The sequence below is a fragment of the Plasmopara halstedii genome, assembly GCF_900000015.1.
Source record: "Plasmopara halstedii genome assembly, contig: Scaffold_2695, whole genome shotgun sequence".
In the NCBI taxonomy this organism is placed as follows: Eukaryota; Oomycota; class Peronosporomycetes; order Peronosporales; family Peronosporaceae; genus Plasmopara; species Plasmopara halstedii.
The window spans coordinates 14186-14598 of NW_020189601.1; positions in this window are offsets into that span (position 1 = coordinate 14186).

Genomic DNA, 413 nt, shown 5'->3' on the forward strand with positions numbered 1-413 from the left:
GGATAGTCGACAAAAGTTCTGTGAAAAGGGGGTCTCTATCAGGGACAATCGACTCTGGGAGTCCGTGTTGTCGAAAAACATGATCTACAAACAGCGTTGCTGTACAGACTCCGTCGATGGTGTCTGGCACCGCCGCCAAATGAGCCATCTTGCTCAACCGGTCGACGAAGACCACGACACCCGTGTTGTCCGTCGAATCTTTCGGTAGGCCAAACACAAAGTCCAAACTCATGGTCTGCCAGCACCCAGAGGGTACCGGTAAGCTGACCAGCGGCGCAGCCGAATTTGGAGAGGTTTTTACCCTTTGACTCGTCTCACCCTTTGACTCGTCTCGCACATGCGCACATAGGTGCTCGTCCAATTGTACAGCTTGGGCCACCAATAGTGGTGACTCACAGAGTTGTACGTTTTCT